This window comes from Adiantum capillus-veneris, chromosome 12 (assembly GCF_014529385.1).
Source record: "Adiantum capillus-veneris isolate H3 chromosome 12, ASM1452938v2, whole genome shotgun sequence".
Lineage (NCBI taxonomy): Eukaryota > Viridiplantae > Streptophyta > Polypodiopsida > Polypodiales > Pteridaceae > Adiantum > Adiantum capillus-veneris.
In genome coordinates, this window is record NC_140942.1 from 98,256,982 (window position 1) to 98,278,825 (window position 21,844).

Sequence of the window (21,844 nt, forward strand, 5' to 3'; positions counted from 1 at the left end):
CATCAAAGGCGTGATTCAACGTTCAAATCTTTGTCCTTCCATTTGTGCAATACGGTTTGGTGAATTCAAGGTGACTTGTGTATTTGAGATTTTATCGGTTGATCTTGATTTTAGAAAGTGTTTTAGTGTGTTTTTCATTGCCAGTTTTTTGTCCATTGTAAGAGGGCATTATGGTGAGAGGTCTCCCACACCCTAAGACAGTGTGTGTGTGTTTTGGCAATGTTTAGCAATCACTAAGCATTGAGTGAGTTTTGTACAAGTTCTACGATAGCATCATAACGAACCATCTCCATTTGCAAGTCACAAATAAGGTATTACGCAAGATCCTTTCCTCTCTCTCGTCCCTTTGCTCTAGCTCTCTTTGGTCCATTTCATGTGTGTCTTGGTGTGAGGTTGCTTGTGTGTGTTGTGTGGTGCATCTTCTTGGTTGTGCCAAAATCTCTCTTGCGTCCTAGTTCGCATACCATAACTAGGTGGTGCCCCTATCTTGTTTGGGTTTGGTTGTGGGTTTGTTGTTGTGTTGTGCTTGTGGTTGCCCCAACCCCAATTGAGCAGCACGTGAGCCTTGAGGGGTGTTTAGAGGTCACCTCTCTTGTTGCCCGCCCCGAACCGCCTCAATTTTGGTGCCCCCACTGAGGAGCGATTGTGTGCTTATTGTTGTTGTATTGCATGAATGCTTGAATTTCAGCATAATCGAGTAGATTATATGAATCATGAAAACATGTATGATCGAGTTTAATTTCAAGGAAACAAAAATTGATCTAGAATATGGTTCGGATTATGCATAACATAAGAAAGGAAAAAAACATTTTCACATAAGAATCTAGAATTCATGCTGAAAGACCTTTCAAAACTTTGTGTAGTTAGTTGATGATTGTTTAGAACTAATCTTTGTGTGGTTCTAGCATTGAGAGACTATGACATGCTATACCTTTGATGATATCCCAATATTCTTTGAAAATCTAGAAGAAGATGTTGATGATTTTCTTGCTAATTTTAGAATGGTTTGTCGTATCCTTGGTAAAAGGGATGACATTGAAAAAGGGGATTTTCTATTGCTATGCCTTAGAGGCAACGCTGAGCAATTGTTTTGGAGTATGTCTTCTCAGATTGAAGATGGATATACCCAAATTTCCAAAGCTTTGAAGACCAGATTCTCTAAAATTCCAACAACAGAGACAGCATGGGCTTCATTAGGGAGACTTCAACAACATGGTGAAGACTACTATGCTTATGAGGATTTTTTTTCTCGTCAATGGGGAGGATGTGGATTTAGTTCTACATTTCCAGATTATGTAAAAATGGAGCAATTTATTTCGGGTTTGTCTCCTTTCCTAAAAACTAAGGTTACTTGTAGTGGACCCTCTACCTTTGAAGAAGCGGTCGCTATTGCCCGAAGGAAGTTTCACAAGTACTTCTACATCAAGAATGGTTCCCATCATGCTGGAAGATCCAACCATCATGAAAGTGTTTCTATCAAGGAGTCATCTCCTTTGCCATACTTGTCTCCTTCTACTCCAACAAATGTTGAAGAAGTTACTTACATGCCAACTGATTATTCAAGTGCTAAAGTGTGTGGCCAAGATTCAAATGTGGAATCTCTTTCTTCTACCTTTATCACAAGCATGCAAAAATCGACACAAGATATCTCAAATGGCATTGACAATTCAATAATGGATATATCCAACCCTTTGGCGGAGGATCAATTTCTAGTCCGAGCAGACGAAGCTTTTGTGCAACATGACTCTATGGAGAATGAAGACCTTGAAGGTAACCTTGATCTTATGGAATGTTCTGAGAGTGTATCTTGTCTAAAAGAAGAGAGTGAAGAAGAAGATGAAATCATAGGTGGAGAGATCATAGACCACCTTGATCATAAAGAGATGTTTGTGTACATGGAATGCCATCTCCAAAACAAAGTAGAAGAGTGTGAGTTGAATCCATGTGAGGATAATCTTGAAGAAGTGTTTGAGGATGTTGAAAAGCATTGGTATGACCCATGTATGTTAAGCATGGAGGAACCTATCATGCAAGAAGCCAAATGTTTCACAAAATCAAACAGTAATCCATTAACCTTTGAGGTGGTACAATGTGAGGAGTTACAACCTTGCCAAAGGGGGGGCTTAGAAGGGGATGAAGAACATGGGAGAGTAGTAAAAGATAAAATCATAAAAGGAAACTATCAGAAGGGTATCATTCTCTCCAAGGTGTTTTAGTGGGTGGCTCTTCATTCATGGGACAATCTCTTAGCAAGGAAATCCAAGCTTTTGAAGCCCCAATCATCTTCATATTGGGTTTCACCTCTTCAAGGTCAACTTCTCCTCTCTTCACATATACCTTTCATCGGGGACACCATACCTTCTTAAGTGGAAGAGGACATGAATACTTGGTGCTGAACGGATGTTTCCAAACCTTCTTCATTTGGTTCTTTGGTGTATGGAGGTCGCACATTGTGATGCTTCTGGTCTTCATCATAGATGAAAAACTTGTTGATTGCTACATGTGGATATTTCATCAATCAGTACCAAAATCTATTCTCTTCCAATGTGTTGGAGGCAATAGAAACCTTCCTCTGTTATCTACCTATGTGGTAAACTATTTGCAATACCTTCCAATAGCAGTTGGAAGCATGGATCAAGCTTTCCTAAATCATGAAGGCCATATAAATTTTGACTTGATGAGCCTACCCAGGTTGAATGAAATTTATGAGCTACAGTTCAGGAATTTGCTCATACAAGCTCTTGAAGATTGTAGCAGATACATCAACTTTACACTGGAGGAAGAGCAACCAATCTTTTATATCACATTCATAGTGATAGATGCAATGATGGACAACAGTAAAATCTACAAGTTTCCTCAACCGAAATCAGTAAGTGATTCCATACCATACATCTCGCTTTGGGAAAGATATTTCAAGATCTTTGATCCTGGGGGGTGCTTATGGAAACTTTCTCAATGGAGGAGGTTTACTCCGTCACTTCATTACATCCTGCTATTGGCTCTGAGAACCTTCCATATCACACAAGGTTTTTTAATCATACAACAAAGGTTCTTCAAAGATGAGAGCAGACAAAGACAGACGTTACACAATCACATGTTATATGGTCGGATAAATGGTACATGAATGTACCATTATCTAAGGAGGGGGCTAATGATAGCCGTTTTTTGGCTTTCCATAACTGCCATAGTAAACTACCTCACCCTACCAAATTCACCCAAACGCTATGGCTATCCCTACCATTTCACTGTACATAGGCGTGTGTGAGTTAGGGGGCTTTTCCCATATCTTCTTAAAATCCTCAGCTAGCTAGTCACTGGGCTAGTTGAGTCAAAAAAATAAAATATATTATGGCCCATTTGTGTGTAAATATTTCATTATATATATGGCCTAAATATAGAGATTTTTATAATTATTCTGGTATTTTATTTAAATATTTATACTTAGGTGTGTGTTTTATTAAACCTGTGTATGCCTTCTTTCATCCTCTTACACCATAAGTATATTTTTTGCCAATATGTACATACTCTAACCTTATATTTTTCCTTTATACAAATCACTCCCACATTTTCACCCTCACCCTCGTGAAAACAAAAAATTGATTTCTACTCATTGGTCACGTTTATTATATTATTTACTTGCATACCTTTTCCTCTTTCACCCAAAATAATTCAAAGAGGGACCATATCATATGATTCCAATATCTTTCCATATCCATAACTCCTCCATATTTTTATTATTATTTTTACTCATTATTCTAACACCATGTGCTCATTGAGCTAAAGTCCATGAATAGTCCATACACTAGTCCCACCATGTATATATTTCTTTATTCACCAATAATCCTCCTCCATGCATGTGTCAAGGGCAACTTGGATGCTTTGTATTATGATATGACAAAGGAGGGGCTCACTCTTGGATGCATTGTACAAATTCAACAAAGGAGGGGGCCACTGATGACTTTTTGTGAAGAAAAAACAGGTCTTTTGGTGAGATTTTTAATATCCATCTCCACTCCGAATTTGGAGCAGTGGTCAAAAGAGAAAATGTAGCCCACGCTTTGAATAATCACCTTAAAGTTTTTCATGATTTTTGGAGCTACCAGCGGTGAGATATGATTTTTTGAGTGGACCCCAGTCTGGCCACTTTTCTCACAAGTAGCCCATAGTCTTCTCTCACCTCTTTCCACACTTCTACACACACACATTCCTCTCAATCCCTCACTCAAACCTGCACCTTCAATGGTTTCTCTCACCTTCTTCACCATTAACCTCCCCACTTACTCCCATAGCTCTCATATGAGCTCTCCATGTACATACACCATCTCTATGCCTCTCTCTATTATCTCCAAAGTACAATTCCATCTTACTCCTTATATATATACATAAATTCAGCATGTGTACCATGCTTAACCTCTGCAAATCAAAAGATCTCATCAACAGAATTACCATTTTCATCACAATGATCAACCTTGGCGGCGGTGGCCTAAAGAAGAGAAGACGAAGAAGAAGATCGATAGTCATTTTGAGAACCTACACAAGTAAGTCCAAAAATTCTTCAAGCTTCACCATCACAAGGATTTGCTCACTTCATTCAACCATCTTACTCCAACCATCCACCCCATTCTACCCATTGTAAATATATCATTAACTTTCTAGTGATTACTAACACTAACCACTAACATACTAACACAAAATAGCATTGACCTAACCATAAAAGACACCTCACCTCAAGACATGTACAAAGTAACTCTCTCACTCACTCTCTCTCTCTCTCTCTCTCTCTCTCTCTCTCTCTCCTTACTTACTTTCACCTTATCTACCATCAATAATGCTCTCTTTTGAGCCCACACCTATGACTCAAGTAGACAAAGAAGGCCCGCAATGTTTTGATATTCAAAAAAATCATAATCCTGATTTGTTAGCTTGTAAATTAGGATTTCCAATAATCTTTATGAGGGGTCTCCAACCTATAAATAGGCCCCTCTCCTTCTTGTAAAACAACCTCCAACATCTCACATAGCACCCCAACACTCTATGCGTGAGGAGAGACTTACGTGTAGCAACCACTTGTGAGCTTCACTCTTGGTGTGAGAGAAGCCTTTGAGCTACACATTGCAAGTGAGAGAGAGCGAGTTCCACAAATCTCAAAACCACTATTGTATATGCTCCTTCATCATCAATAAATTGAGGTTTGGTGCATCAAAGGCGTGATTCGACGTTCAAATCTTTGTCCTTCCATTTGTGCAATACGGTTTGGTGAATTCAAGGTGACTTGTGTATTTGAGATTTTATCGGTTGATCTTGATTTTAGAAAGTGTTTTAGTGTGTTTTTCATTGCCAGTTTTTTGTCCATTGTAAGAGGGTATTGTGGTGAGAGGTCTCCCACACCCTAAGACAGTGTGTGTGTGTGTGTTTTGGCAATGTTTAGCAATCACTAAGCATTGAGTGAGTTTTGTACAAGTTCTACGATAGCATCATAACGAACCATCTCCATTTGCAAGTCACAAATAAGGTATTACGCAAGATCCTTTCCTCTCTCTTGTCCCTTTGCTCTAGCTCTCTCTGGTCCATTTCATGTGTGTCTTGGTGTGAGGTTGCTTGTGTGTGTTGTGTGGTGCATCTTCTTGGTTGTGCCAAAATCTCTCTTGCGTCCTAGTTCGCATACCATAACTAGGTGGTGCCCCTATCTTGTTTGGGTTTGGTTGTGGGTTTGTTGTTGTGTTGTGCTTGTGGTTGCCCCAGCCCCAATTGAGCAGCACAGGAGCCTTGAGGGGTGTTTAGAGGTCGCCTCTCTTGTTGCCCGCCCCGGACCGCCTCACTACAAATAAGCCTATTACTGATGTACATGTACCTGGTGTACTTGATGAGGAAAGTGCTAAAAATGAGTAGGCTAGAGGTATGCCAAAATGGTTGGTGCACGCTTTGCATGACAGTAAATTGGATGCACTTTTTTCTAGTCGTACTCGTTCAGGTTCTTGCCATGCCTCTTATGCATGAGATTGTTATGCTTTGGCTGTGTCTTGCTTACATGATGTTGAGGAACCTCTATCTTTTGATGAAGCACAAAATTCAAAAAATTGGATGGTTGCCAGGCAATCAAAACATGATGCACTTATAAAAAATGACACATGGACTTTATGTGATTTGCCTCTTGGCAAAAAGGCCATTGGTACAAAGTGGGTTTACAAGTTGAAACGCAAGCCGGATGGTGAGGTTGATTGCCATAAGGCTTGACTTGTTGCAAAAGGCTATGCACAACAAAAAGGCATAGATTATGAAGAAACTTTTGCTCCGACTTGTCGTATGACTACTATTTGTTTTCTATGTGCATTGGCAGCTCATTTGGGTTGGGATGTACCTCAGCCAGACATTGTTACTGCTTTCTTGAATGGGGACATATTTGAGGAAGTTTATGTAAGAAGGCTTTGTATGGGTTGAAGCAATCTCCTTGTGCTTGGTATGAGAAATTTGACACTCATTTGGTCAAACGAGGCTTTCGCAATAGTCCAATAGAAAGCACATTGTATGTAAAGCATGAGGGTGATGTACTTCTCATTGTGGTTCTCTACGTGGATGATTTGCTGATTACTGGACCAAATGAGAGACATATTGCTGAATTTAAGACTGATTTGAATGCTACTTTCAAGATGAAATATTTGGGGATGTTGCATCATTACTTGGGTATGCAGTTTAAGCAGTGTGATGGTGGTATTGCCTTGTGTCAGAAAAGTCACATAGAGACATTGCTATAAAAGTTTGAACTTGAGGATTGCAAACCTATTGCCACTCCCATGGAAATAGGTTGAAGTTGAGTCTACATGATGTTGGTGATCCTGATGATGTCACATTTACCAAACTGTTGTTGGTTGCCTCATTTATGTATGCCATGAGGCCAGATATTCAGTTTGCAGTCTCACATGTCATCAGATTTATGCATAGCCCAGGGTCTAAGCATTGACAGGCTGTCGAGAGGATTTTCTGCTACTTGAGTAGCACTTTACATCTTGGCTTGTTTTATCCCAAGGGGGAATCATTGCCGCCAGACTAACATGCTTTTTCAGACTCAGACTGGGCTAGTTGTTTTGACACGCGAGTGTCCACAAGTGGTTTTTGTTTCATGATTGGCAGCTCTTGTATATCATGGTTGAGCAAGAAGCAACCTACTGTGGCCACTTCTAGTTGTGAGGATGAGTAGAGGGCAGTCTTCATAGCTACGGTTGAGTGTGTATGGCTCAGACACCTTATGGCGAATGTGGGTGTTGGACAGGACACTACCAACATTATGAACACTGACAATCAGAGCGCATTGGTAGTTGTGAGACATCCATGTTTTCATGCTCGCACAAAGCACATTGAGGCACATTACCACTATGTCAGGGAGAGGCTCTCAGCATGAGAGATTAGCTTGGCTTATGTGCCAACACAAAACAACCTTGCAGATCTTTTCACAAAGGCATTGTCTCGTGAGAAGTTCAAAGCTTTCCGCAAAGCTTTGGGCTTACTTTCCTTTGTGGGTTGATCATGTCCTCAGGGCATGGCACTTCCCTTTACTCATGTGCTAGCTCTCATTCACTGCATCACTCCAGGGGGGATTTGTTACCATATACATGTGGTAGTGATGTGTGTGGACACACTTAGGACCGCCGGGGAATTTTTTCCCTCTCTAGGAGGTTTTTTCCCCTGTGCATTGTATATACGCCCATTCATTCTAGGGCTATCTATCTTTTCCATTGCACACTAAGTAATACACTCTCTGTTGTGTGCCTTGAGCTTCCTTTGTCTTCTCCAAGCTGTGTGTGTTTTCCTGCAACCCTAATTCCAACATTCTCTTAAAGGAATGCTCACAACAATTATCTTAATTTTGCTACTGTCAATGTTATTAGTCCAATTCCGTTACACAGCGTGCAATGAACAAGTTTTTGTTGATTCTCAAAGAAAGGATGGTAATAGCAGTATAGCCACTTCTCATGGTTCCTTAGTGGGTAGCAAATCACTAGTTTGTAATGCTTCAGCCGACAACAACTTGTCCAATAGGAATTCTCATGAAAAAGGAAAGTAGAAGATGTGTTGTCATTATTGCAAGGCTAATGATCACTCAATAAAGCAATGTCCTAAGCTGAAGGAAAAAGAGGCCAAGAAGAAAGAGGTTGTATCTACTACAAGTGCACCTATTGTGTAATGTTGATCTAGATGCAGAGTGGGCATTTATTGTAGAGTGTACTTATGATCCTTTTGTCCATGATGCATGTATGCCAGTTGCTAAAGATTCACATGTGTGGTACTTTGATAGTGGTGCTACAAAGCACATTACTTCTCATCGTGGCTTTTTTTATCTCTCTTGAGCCTGTCCCTCATGGGAATACGATCACTTGTGCCAATAATGGCTCTTATCCATTCAAGGGAGTTGGAAAGATTGTGCTGATTGTTGCGAATGGCAATTATTTCACACTTGTTGATGAAATTAATGTACCATGGATCAAAAAGAACCTTTTGTATGTATGTGCACTTGCAAGACTTGGTCTTGTTATCAAATTTGTGGATGATAGTTGTATATTTCATAATCTCAATTTTGGTGATGAAATAGTTGCATATGGCATTTTGTGCCATGGAATGTATAAGCTTACTTTGTATAACAAGTGTGGGTGGAATTTTGCAAATGCAATTGTGAATTCAAAGCCTATTTCAGATGCAAAACTTTGGCATGCACGTTTTGGGAATTTAAATTTTGCCAGTTTGCTGTGTGTCTAGAAATCTGTTATGGTTTCTTCTTTGCCACATCTTGAAGCACCTTCTAAGCATGTTTGTGAAGTTTGTATTTTGTGTAAGATGCAACGTCTAAAGTTTCCAAAGGATGGATCAATATAAGGGCTACATGCAAGTTGTAACTTGTGCATAGTGATGTTTGTGGGCTTACATAAACTCCATCCTTAGGCAATTACCTATACTTTATGATTTTCATTGATAATTATTCCAGTCATGCATGGGTGTATCTGCTTAAAGCTAAGTCCGAAGTGTTTATGTGCTTCCATCAATTTTTGGTTGTAGCTAAAAATGTATCTAAATGTACTATGGGCACATTTTGTTCAGATCAAGGGGGGGAGTATATGTCTCATGAAATTAATGCATTTTTTACTAATCTTGGATTAAACATTCGTTTTGTCTTGATGCTATCTTGTGTGCTACTTATGTACTTAGCATGTCTCCTACCCAAGCGTTGCAATCTATGACTCCTTATGAAGCATGTCATGAGAAAAAGCCATCTAGTGATCGCATACATGTTTTTGGTTGTTTAGCTTATGCTTTGGTGCCACAAACACAGTCCCCCCATGTACAAAATATCGTGGTTTTAATGTATTTCAATGGAGCCTAGCATCTTGGAGACATGGTGAAGCTTGCTTCTCTTCATGTTTCAATGGATCCTATCTTGGACAATTGGTGAAGCATCCTTCTCTCCATGTTTCAATGGAGCCTAGCTTGGACAAGTGTTGGACCTTTGCTTCTCTCTATGTTTCAATAGAGTTAGCTTGGACAAGTGGTGGACCTTGAAACCAAACCCCCATGTAAAACCTATCATGGTCATACCAAGTGGTGAGAAAGAATGCCATTTAAGATATAGTCTTATAGGTTGGACAAGTGGTGGACCTTAACAGCCAGATCTTCTTAATATAATGACATAGAGTGGAAAAGTGGTGAATATTGAGACCAAACGACTCATGCTACTAGGGATAATAGGTTGGCCAAGTGGTGGACCTTGAATGTAAACCCCCCATGTACAAAATATCGTGGGTTTAAGGTATTTCAATGGAGCCTAGCATCTTGGAGACATGGTGCAGCTTGCTTCTCTTCATGTTTCAATGGAGCTTATCTTGGACAAATGGTGGAGCATCCTTCTCTCCATGTTTCAATGGAGCCTAGCTTGGACAAGTGGTGGACCTTTGCTTCTCTCTATGTTTCAATAGAGTTAGCTTGGACAAGTGGTGGACCTTGGAACCAAACCCCCATGTAAAACCTATCATGGTCATTCCAAGTGGTGAGAAAAAATACCCTTTAAGATATAGCCTTATAGGTTAAACAAGTGGTAGACCTTAACACCCAGATCTTCTTAATATAATGACATAGAGTGGAAAAGTGGTGAATCTTGAGACCAAACCACTCATGCTACTAGGGATAATAGGTTGGACAAGTGGTGGACCTTGAATGTAAACCCCCCATGTACAAAATATCGTGGGTTTAAGGTATTTCAATGGAGCCTAGCATCTTGGAGACATGGTGGAGCTTGCTTCTATTCATTCAATGGAGCCTATCTTGGACAAATGGTCGAGAATCCTTCTCTCCATGTTTCAATGAAGTCTAGCTTGGACAAGTGGTGGACCTTTGCTTCTCTCTATGTTTCAATAGAGTTAGCTTGGACAAGTGGTGGACCTTGGAACAAAACCCCCATGTAAAACCTATCATGGGCATTCCAAGTGGTGAGAAGAATACCATTTAACATATAGCCTTATAGGTTGGACAAGTGGTGGACCTTAACACCCAGATCTTCTTAATATAATGACATAGAGTTGAAAAGTGGTGAATCTTGAGACCAAACCACTCATGATACTAGAGATAATAGGTTGGAAAAGTGGTGGATTTTGAATGTAAACCCCCCATGTACAAAATATTGTGGATTTTCAAGTGGTAAGAAAAAATACCATTTAGTATAATATAGCCTTATAGGTTGGACAAGTGGTGGACCTTAACACCCAGATCTTCTTAATATAATGACATAGAGTGAATTCTTAGTGAATCTTGAGACCAATCCACTCATGTTACTAGGGATGATAGGTTGGATAAGTGGTGGACCTTGAATGTAAACCCCCCATGTACAAAACATCATGAGTTTAAGGTATTTCAATGGATCTTAGCATCTTAGAGACATGTTGGAGAATCCTTGTCTCCATGTTTCAAAGGATCCTAGCTTGGACAAGTGGTGGACCTTGGAACAAAACCCCTTGTAAAACATAACATGGGAATTTTAAGTGGTGAGAAAGAATACCATTTAAGATATAACATTATAGGTTGGACAAGTGGTGGACCTCAACACCCAATTCTTCTTAATAAAATGACATAAAGTGGACAAGTGGTGGACCTTTGCTTCTCTGTATGTTTCACTAGAGTTAGCTTGGACAAGTGGTGGACCTTGGAACTAGATCTCCATTTAAAACATATCATGGGAATTCCAAGTGGTGAGAAAGAATACCATTTTAGATATAACCTTATAGGTTGGACAAGTGGTGGACTTTAACACCCAATTCTTAATATAATGACATAGAGTTGACAAGTGGTGAATCTTGAAACCAAACCACTCATTCTACTAGGGATAATAGATTGGACAAGTGGTGAGAAAGATATCCTAGGTTTAGGGTATTTTAATGGAGCCTAGCATCTTGGAGCATGGTGGATCTTGCTTTATTCCATGTTTCAATGGATCCTATCTTTGAGAAATGGTGGAGCATACTTCTCTCCATGTTTCAATGGAGCCTAGCTTGGACAAGTGGTGGACCTTTGCTTCTCTCTATGTTTCAATAGAGTTAGCTTGGACAAGTGGTGGACCTTGGAACCAAACCCCCATGTTAAACATATCATGGACATTCCAAGTGGTGAGAAAGAATACCATTTTAGATATAACCTTATAGGTTGGACAAGTGGTGGACTTTAACACCCAATTCTTAATATAATGACATAGAGTTGACAAGTGGTGAATCTTGAAACCAAACCACTCATTCTACTAGGGATAATAGATTGGACAAGTGGTGAGAAAGATATCCTAGGTTTAGGGTATTTTAATGGAGCCTAGCATCTTGGAGCATGGTGGATCTTGCTTTATTCCATGTTTCAATGGATCCTATCTTTGAGAAATGGTGGAGCATACTTCTCTCCATGTTTCAATGGAGCCTAGCTTGGACAAGTGGTGGACCTTTGCTTCTCTCTATGTTTCAATAGAGTTAGCTTGGACAAGTGGTGGACCTTGGAACCAAACCCCCATGTTAAACATATCATGGACATTCCAAGTGGTGAGAAAGAATACCATTTAAGATATAGCCTTATAGGTTGAACAAGTGGTGGACCTTAACACCCAAATCTTCTCAATATACTAACATAGAGTGGAATGAATCTTGAGACCAAACCACTCATGCTACTAGGAATAACATGTTGGACAATTGGTGGACCTTGAATTTAAACTCCCATGTACAAAATAACGTGGGTTTAAGGTATTTAAATGGAGACTAGCATCTTGGAGACATGGTGAAGCTTGCTTCTCTTCGTGTTTCAATGGAGCCTATCTCGGAGAAATGGTGGAGCATTCTTCTCTCCATGTTTTAATGGAGCCTAGGTTGGACAAGTGGTGAACATTTGCTTCTCTCTATGTTTCAATAGAGTTAGCTTGGACAAGTGGTGGACCTTAGAACAAAATTCCCATGTAAAACATATCATGGGCATTCCAAGTGGTAAGAAAGAATACCATTTACGATATAACCTTATAGGTTGGACAAGTGGTGTAACTTAACACCCAAGTCTTCTTATATTAATGACATAGAGTTGACAAATGGTGAATCTTGAGACCAAACCACTCATGCTACAATGTTTCAATGGAGCTGAGCTTGGATAAATGGTGGAGCGTGCTTCTCTCCATGTTGATTTTGGAACTAGCTTGGATAAGTGGTGGAGCTTTGCTTTGAAAGTCTTCATAATACAATAACGTATAGGTTGGTTACATGGTGAATCTTATGGCCATACCTCCCATTTTACTAAAAGTACAAGTGTTCAACCTTCTATCATTTCTCCATGCCTATATTAGACAATTAGTAGACCTCGAATATCTCCATGTTGTCTAGAGCTGAGCTTGGACAAGTGGTGGACCTTGCTTCTCTCTTCTCTTAGTTTACTAGCTTAAAAGATCACTATGTATACTTGGTTATGCTCCACCATTTATCCAAGATAGGCTCCATTGAAACATGGAGAGAAGTAAAGCTCCACCATGTCTCCAAGATGCTAGGCTCCATTGAAATACCCAAAACCCATGATATTTTGTACATGGGGGGTTTACATTCAAGGTCCACCACTTGTCCAACCTATTATCCCTAGTAGCATGAGTGGTTTGGTCTCAGGATTCACCACTTGTCCACTCTATATCATTATATTAAGAAAAATTGGGTTTCCATATCTAAATGGATCTTTTCTTGGATAAGTGGTAGACCTTGAGACCTAAATACCCATTTTACACTAGAGAATTGGTTAATCTTTATGCACTTAAAGCATACCTTTAACAACAAGTAGTAGTTATTAGTTGACTTAAATCTAGTTGAACTCCATGGTATTGAGACTAAGAGAGAGTGTAGCATAAAAAAGGGTCATGCTTTAATTTGACTTTCTTTCTATTAATGAGTAGATCATAGATGGATTTTGGTATCTAATACAACCTTAGGGTAGACAATGTAAAACTCATGTCTATTGTTGTGTTTGTATTAAGTGTTCTTGTTCTTTAATTTCAGAATCATTACAAAAAAATGGATTGGCTATATGCTGGCATAAATTGAAGAAAACTATTGAATTACCCATCCAACCTCATCCAAGACCTTGTCCAAGGAATCAACCACCTCCTTATAACCTACCACTTGCTTTCAAGGACATCAAAAGTGTACTTATCTTGGATCTAGAGGGGTTAATTCTCAAGACAATTGAAATGAAACATGGAGATTCTATGCCAGCTTGGGCTCAACACATGCGACTTGTGGAGGATAAAGATGAAGTTTATCATGTAGTGCGACCAGACACACAAAGTTTTTTGGATTTTTGTGCTGAATGCTTCGAGCTATGGATATGGAGTTGCTTTAACTTAACAAGGATGCAACGCATCACACAAAAATGTTTTCCTGAGAAGTATACCAAGTTCAAGGTGTTTATGAGTAACAAAATTACCAAAATCCAAATATCATGTTAGGATTTACAAGGGTTTATCACAAAAATTTGAGTGATATTTGGAAGATATTTGAGGATTTGGATGCAAACAATACCTTAATTTTTTATGACACTCCATATAGGGTGATGTGGAACATGCCAGGGACATATCTTATATTTCCAAAGATATGGAGGAAAACTTCCGAGCAACTTCAAAACTTCTTGCAGAGAACAATAATTCCATGGTTGGTAGGATGGTTGTATGCAAGAGATAAGAGAGTCTATAAATACAACACAATTGTAAATGAGTACAGTGATTCTGAGACAAATTATGTCCTTGGTGTGTACTTGTCAACACGAAAGCATTGAATAAATATAGCCATAAGATGCTTTCTTTATTCTATGTGTATCTTTCAACATTTGTATAATTTTATATAGTCTTTCTTTTTTAAAACAAAGGTGTGTCAATTTTATGAACACTTCAATGGAGTGCACCCTACTCTAAGGGGACTTCAATGTACCATTGGAGTGCATCCTATTGTAAGGGGACTCTGATGTATTGCTAGAGTGCGCCCAAATTTTTGAAGACTCATTTTTTATTTGATTGGGGCCTATGTTGGATCATATAGTAAAAGCAATTCATTTTTTGTCAATTCATCTCGAGGTTGCATTTATTTGTAATTCGGAGAGAATTGATGTTTGATGTCAAAATAAAACTTGTAAGTGTGGATTAGAGAATTCATGGACTTTAAATATGTGAGAGGGATCTTTTTCTTGGGCACAAATGTTTGCTTCAAGAATTTTATCATTGCATCCTTTATGTAAAAGAGTTTTAGAACCTAAAAGACTTTGAAAAGAAAACTATGGAATCTAAGTGCATGTATTCTTGAATGGCTTGAAAGTTGATGTATACATGTATGTCGCCTTGATGAAGGTTTAGATCTAACAAGATGCAAAGCTAGAATTCTTGGACGTTACCTTTGTCAATTTGGTATGAAATAACATATTTAACTTTCTTTTCTTATGGGTGGAAAATATATTATTATGTGCATTTGGAACCTAATTGCTTGACCTTCAAATGAAGATTCCTATGTTATTTTTTCATATACTTTTTTGTAGTGGATTAAGATTGTGGATACAAGGTCCACCACTTGTTCAAGCTAGATCTAAGAAAGTATATATAATGAGTCTTCAAACTAGTAAACCAAGGGAAGAGAGAAGCAGGGTCCATCACTTGTCCAAGCTCATCTCTAGACAACATAGAGAGATGCTAGGTCTACTAATTGTCTAATATAGGCATAGAGAAATGATAGAAGGTTGATCCATTTGTCCAACCTATCATCTCTAGTAAAATGGGAGGTTTGGTCTTAAGATTCACCATGTAATCAGCCTATACTTCATTGTATTATGAAGAGTAGAAAAGCAAAGCTCCACCACTTGTCTAAGGTAGTTTCAAAATCAACATGGAGAGAAGCAACTTCACCATTTGTCTAAGATAGGTTCCATTAAAACATGGAAAACCTCATATATGTTGTACATGGAAGCTTTTTTCCAAGGTCCACCACTTGTCCAAGCTAGGATCCATTAAAACATGGATAGAAACAAGGCTCCACCACTCGTCCAATCTTTAAAGCTGCAAAGTGTACCGGTTGTCTAAACTAGGCATGGGAAAATAATAGAAGGTCCACCACTTATCCAATATATTATCTCTAATAGCATGGGAGGTATGGTCTCAAGATTTAGGAATTGGCTAACCTATATTTCATTGTATTATGATGAATTTGGTTTTAAGGTCAACTACTTATCCAAGCTATAAGTTTATATCTTGAATGGTATTCCTTCCCATCACTTAGAAAACCAATGATATGTTGTACATTGGGGGGTTTGTTACAAGGTCCACCACTTGTCCAAGCTAGTTTCATTGAAATATGGATGAAGGCAAGCTCCACCATTTGTTAAAGCTAGACTCCATTGAAATCTAGAAAATCCATGCTATGTTGTACATGGGGTTTCTGTTTTAAGGTCCAACACTTGTCCAAGCTAAGCTCCATTGAAACATGGAGAGGAGAAACACTCCACCACTTGTCCAAGCTAGGAAACATTGATAGTAGTTGGTTTAGTTTGAAGATCCACCACGTGTCTAAGATAACTCTATTGAAACATAGAGAGAAGCAAAGGTCCACCAATTGTCCAAGCTAGGCTCCATTGAAACATGGACACAAGCAAGCTCCACCATTTCTCCAAGATAGGCTCCATTGAAACATGGAGAGAATCAAAGGTCCACCATTCTCCAAGCTAGGCTCCAGTTGTCCAACCTATAAGGTTATATATTAAATGGTAATCTTTCTAATCACTTGGAATACCCATGATATGTTTTACATGGGGGTTTTGTTCCAAGGTCACCACTTGTCCAAGTTAACTCTATTGAAACATAGAGAGAAGCAAAGGTCCACCACTTGTCCAAGCTAGTCTCCATTGAAACAAGGAGAGAAGCAAGCTCCATCATTTCTCCAAGATAGGCTAGCTTGGATAAGTGCACCTTGAAACCAACCTTCCTATGAGGCAATAGAGCATATGCTACATATTTTATGTATGCCCCATGCCTCAAATTAAGAAGTTCTAGATTAGAAGTGGACCTTGCTTGAATGTCACATGCAATAAAGTAAGGATACATAGCCAAGTGGATTGTATTCCTCAATGGATCCTTGATTTCACAAGTTGTGAACCTTGAGTCACTTTTACATTAACTGGGACAAGTGATGGACCTAGAAACCAAGCTCTCCATGTTGAGATAAGTTGTAGGTAGGACAATAGAACATAGACAACGATAATGGATGCAATATACTAGTCTCCTAATAATCCAATTGATTGAAACCATGGAATTTTAGTTGTTTTCATTGTGTATTGTATGTGTATAAAGTGGAATGAGACCTTAAGAAAACTCAAATTTTTGACAAAATCTCGATATTTTGTACATGATATAGTGAAAGTTGTCCAGCCTGGAAATTGGGATTTTTCCACATTACCTAATATGGTCTTAGTGGTAATCTCTTCTTTATCCGCACTTGTTATCCTCTTATTTTTGTGATCTTCACTCTCTTGTAACTTAGTCATTTTCTTATCTGATGGCATCTTGGCAAGAAGACTTGGTTCTTCATGTATGCATCTCTCACTTGCAGAGTGCAGATAAGGTAGTTAAAAGACAGTTCTTAGCGAAATACAAAGATCTTCTCTTTCCTCAACCAAATTCCTGTGTCATCCAGACGATATGGAAGACATGGCGACATCTCACAAGAGTGACTCTCTGGGGTAGAGACCATTTCCGCAACAATACCGACTTGCTATGGTTACAGAGGCTCTGGGATTTGGCCCTCGATACTACTGCGTCAAAAGGACACGAGATCCTGGTTTTCCACAAGGTTGTTCTTGCTTGTGCAGTTCATCCCCCATTCCAAGATTTGTCTCGATACCATATGGAGTCTTCCTCTTAGAGGTCCCTTTCTTTTCTCAGTGTATACCCGAGAAATTGCTCAAGCTATTTCTCGTAGAAGCATTCCAGAGGGTGAGCGTCCTAACATGTGCGGCGCTTGCGATACTTGGTTATGTGACCATATATTAGAGGATCTTCATGAGTTGTAAACTTTCTTGCCTCTCTATGTAATTACTTCTTGTCTCCTTTGTAATCCTTTTTTGCTTTAATTGAAGAAATAACCCATTTTTGAAAAATTTGAGTATTGTCCATACTTCCTTGTCTTGAAATGTTAGTCTCTCCTCTTTAATTAAATTCTTAAGGACATCTCTATTTAGTGCTTTCAGCAAAGCGTCTTCTGTCTATGATAGTCTTGAGTAAAAATTCCAACCTTGTAAGGTTTCCAATTTCCGAAACCTTAAAATTTCTATAAAGCTTGTAAAATTAATTTAAAAACCACTATTGAAGGATTCAAACGCAGCTTATATTGGTATTTTTGGAATCATAAACAGAGCTTTAATATGGTTAGTAATTTTCAGAATCAAAATCCGATAAAAACTGAAAAAGTTACAGACCCTGGAAGGTTACAATAGGAATGTAATTAGTTAATAAAAATTGGATGGTTTCAGTAATAATTATTAACAAAGACTTCTTATCCTAAGGTTCTAGAATTAATTGATATTTCAAATTTTCATCATTAGAAATTTACAAAATCAACCAAAATCGATTCTGGAAGGTATGGGGGTAGTGTGGAGCTAGGGGGAACCTTCCAGAGACAGGTTTAGCAGTAGTTGGCACCATTTGCAAGCTGAGGGTCTGCTTGGGGTGTCAAAACCTGTAAGAAACTGTCGGTGCCCAAAAAAAGCTATAAAAAGACCCCCTTCTCTTCATAAAAATTTAGACTCAGAGCCTTGACACACTCTCTCTCATCTAGAGAGAACGCTACGCAGAATCACTAGAGATTAACCTCTAGTTTATTAACCTAAACGGTAATTAGCCTAATCCTTCTTAATTAGCAAGGCTAGATTAATCTATTTTGTTAATAAATTAAAGATTAGGCCAATGTATACTCATAAATTCTCTCTTAATTAAATATTCTCTGCTGATTTTTGTAACTAATCTTGGAAATGTCAAGCTAATTAATTATCGTATCATATTAGGACTGAAATTAGCCAAATTAACCATAAATTAATGGGAAATATATTAATTAAGCTTAGATTAAGTTGAGGTAATTACTAGAACTGCATTAGATAGTCATTAAGCTAGGAAAATTATCCTATAATTTTTTGAGTAATTTTCATAATTAATTAGGCAGAATTACACTATTTTTTAGAGAAAATTAAAGAGAAAAATAATCAAATTGATTCAAAATATTTTGAGCTATTTATTAGTGGTTAATTATATATTGGAAAATCCGTGATAATTATTTCAATCTCAGATCATTAGTTTACATAATTACTTTAGTAAAAATACTCTATTTTTAAGACAAATTAAATAGGGGAAATTAGTAAAATGATTCAAAATGCTTTGAGTTATTTATTAGAGGTTAATTGTATGTTAGGGAACCCGTGATAATTAGGTCAAGCTCAGATAATTAATTTATCTAATTACTTTAGCAGAAATACTTTGTTTCTAGGACAAATTAAATAGGAGAAATTAGCAAATGGATTCAAATTAATTGGAGCTATTTATCAGAGGTTAATTACATGCTAGGAAATCTGTCATAATTATGTCAAGCCAAGATAACTAATTTATCTAATTACTTTAGCAGAAATACTCTGTTTTTAGGACAAATTAAATAGGGGAAATCAGCAAATGGATTGAAATTGATTGGAGCTATTTATCAGAGGTTAAATACATGTAAGGAAACCTGTGATAATTATAGCAAGCCCAGATAACTAATTTATCTAATTACTTTAGGAGAAATTCTTTGTTTTTACGACAAATTAAATAGGGGAAATCAGCAAATAGATTCAAAATGATTTGAGTTATTTATCAGAGGTTAATTATATGTTACAAAACTCATGATAATTATGTCAAGCTCAAGTAATCAATTTATCTAATTACTTTAGGAGAAATACTCTCTTTTTAGGACAAATTAGATAGGGGAAATTAGCAAATGGATTGAACTTGATTGGAGCTATTTATCAAAGGTTAATTACATGTTAGGAAATTTGTGATAATTATTTCAAGCCTCGATAATTAATTTATCTAATTACTTTAGCAGAAATACTCTGTTTTTAGGAGAAATTAAATAGGAAAAATTAGCAAATAGATTCAAAATGATTTGACTTATTTATCAGAGGTTAATTATATATTAATAATCGGTGATAATTATGTGAAGCTCAGATGATTGATTTATCTAATTACTTTGGGAGAAATACTCTATTTTTTGGACAAAAATAAATAGGGGAAATTGGCAAATAGGTTCAAATTGATTTGAATTATTTATCACAGGGTAGTTACATGCTAGGGAACCTATGATATTTAGCAAAAAGATTCAAAATTACTTGAGTTATTTTTTAGAGTCTAATTATATGTTAAGAAATCCGTGATAATTATGTGAAGCTCATATAAGTAATTTACCTAATTACTTTAGAAAAAATACTATGTTTTTAGGACAAATTAAAAGGGGAAAATTATCATATTGATATAAAATGTCTTGATTTATTTATTGGAGTTTAATTATACATTAGGAAACATGTGATAATTATGTTACTTTCAAATAATTAGTTTACCTGATTATCCCAGTAAAATTACATTATTTTTAGGGAAAAATAAAAGGGCGAATATAGTAAATTAATCCAAAAACCTTTGATATAAATATCAAAGGTAGAACACAACTTGAGGAATGCATGATAAATACTGCAACCTCAGATAAATAGTTTAGGTATTTATCTTCAATAACAGTAACCGATTTTACGTATAAAATAGACGAGAAAAATTAATAAATGAATTTATCTAATTACCAAAAAAATACCTGAGGTCCAAAATCACTATTGAAGGGTGGAAAAATTACCTCAGCATAAATGGATGGTATAATAAATTACTATCATTAAAATTTTGCATAATTTAGACCATAAGTATAGGAGGAAAAGGTTATAAATCAAATTTATGAAAATTACTAAAGATAAAACATATTCAATTACAATTTAGGGTGAGTAATCCATTAGCCGACAGAAATTTATAATTTACTAAGGCTAAAATGGAATATAGACTAACGAGAAACCTAGTTAAAGGGCTTCCCAAATTAAATGGTAATTATGGGAAATTACTTATAGCCTAAATAAGTCACAGGAGGAATCTATCATCAAATAGACTATTAAAGATACCTACTTACTCCAAAAATCCTTATTTTTGGGTAAAAAAAGGAAAGAGAAGATTATTCAATTAAACTTCTAATGGATTAAGTCTTTTTATAAGGCTGCCGACATGGCTTCAAAGAGAACCAGGGGAAATCCTCTTACTGAGGAAGAGGATGTTAGCAACAAGCGAAACAAAGCCACTAATGACCATGAGGCTGGGCCTAGCCATAGGCCAACAGAGGAGAATCTACGGGCACCCGCTCCACAGCACATGGACGAGCAGTCCCAGGTGGATTTCTATTTTGTTTACTTAAAATCTTTTAAAGTTTATTTTTAAGTTAACATTGCATACGTAAGGTTAGGAAGGATAAACTGGCTGTAAATGGAAGGTAACTTCCACGAAACCAACGAGCAATGAGTTTAAATAGGAAAGAAATGATTGGGTTATAACTGATTGACCTAGAAAAGAAATGTTTGACCATCCTTAAGATAGCTTGTCCCAAGACACCTCTGATTTCTTGGAAATATTTTACTCCAGGTAATGAGTAATGATGGAGATACCATCATGGAAGAGTCGGTTTCCTTAGCACGCGTGGAGTCTTTACCCCGTGCTTGTTTATGTTTGTGGATAGTATTTTCAAGTTTATCCTAGAGGAACCGCCTGTATGGGCAGCCGGTTGGCGTATGGACGCCCGGACTTTGGGTGATGGCTTTTTTCACCCCGGTTTTTATAAATAAGGAATGGGTGCTGTTTTTTACCCCTATATAGGTGGTCTTGAGACAAGCCAGTACTCGTCAGAGATACTTCAGAATGACAATACCTTGTCTTTAGTCTAAAGATGTTTGTTTACTGAAAGAATGTCTTCAAATACTATTTTCAAAGGTTGTCTTAATGAAATGCAGTTGTGAAAGTTAAAAAGGAATCATTGGTTTAATTGTGAAAAGATTATGGTAGTAATTAAACAACACAGAAATCATGTGTGAGTGCGGGGTGGTAAGTGGGGATTGACTAAGGTTGTCAATCATGGACGGGTGGACCTGATTAGTCAGGTAACTATCCATTCCCGCGCACAAAAACATTAGACACTTCTTCACTTGGAAGAGGAATCCACCAACGGCTGTGCCCTCATAT